Below are 724 nucleotides of genomic sequence, written 5' to 3'. Positions count from 1 at the left end.
TATGCGATAACATTTGTCTGTGGCTAATGCAATATTGTTTCTCAATTCTCAGTATTTTATACTTTATGGTGCCTGTTTTTAGGTTATGTAAAAGGATCTATCTTTAGTGATATTCCATGCTAGAAATTGCATTGGCTTGAATATTATTTATCATTGATTTATCATTAATATCAGTTAATATATACAATTATTTAATCACTTCAGTTAACTTATTATCTTATTATGGTTTCTCATAATTATTTATCAGTTTCAAGTAACTTATTCTGTTATTCTTAAATTCTGTTATTTAGTCACTTCATTTACCTTATTGTCTTTTCTCATCATTTCTTTTGCTAATGGTTAACAGGTCTTGTAATATTTATACATATCGGGCAGTTATTAGGAAAAAGGAAAAAAAAATGGATTCCTTTCTCTTTGGAGAGTGAACAGTAAAAGGAGATTTTTTGGCTGTTAACTTATTATAGGAAACTAAAGATTCCTGATAAGACCTTTTACTTATAAATCTCCATACTTATTGTACTGGAAACTGTCACTTTTCCTTTCCTTTGTGTACTTATACTAAATGAATAATGGTATTTGTGTGGGTTTTGTGCTTCCATTAGGATCTTATAGGAATGGGACAAGACTAGACAATAGATGCAATGTTGCACAGTGAGATAATTTTGATAGTAAACAATCCTTATCTCTCTCTTGATAACTATAGAACTTACATCATAGTGCTGTA

This window comes from Penaeus monodon, chromosome 34 (assembly GCF_015228065.2).
Source record: "Penaeus monodon isolate SGIC_2016 chromosome 34, NSTDA_Pmon_1, whole genome shotgun sequence".
Taxonomy (NCBI): Eukaryota; Metazoa; Arthropoda; class Malacostraca; order Decapoda; family Penaeidae; genus Penaeus; species Penaeus monodon.
The sequence above is the reverse complement of the archived record's forward strand: the minus strand, read 5'-3'. Positions refer to the sequence as shown.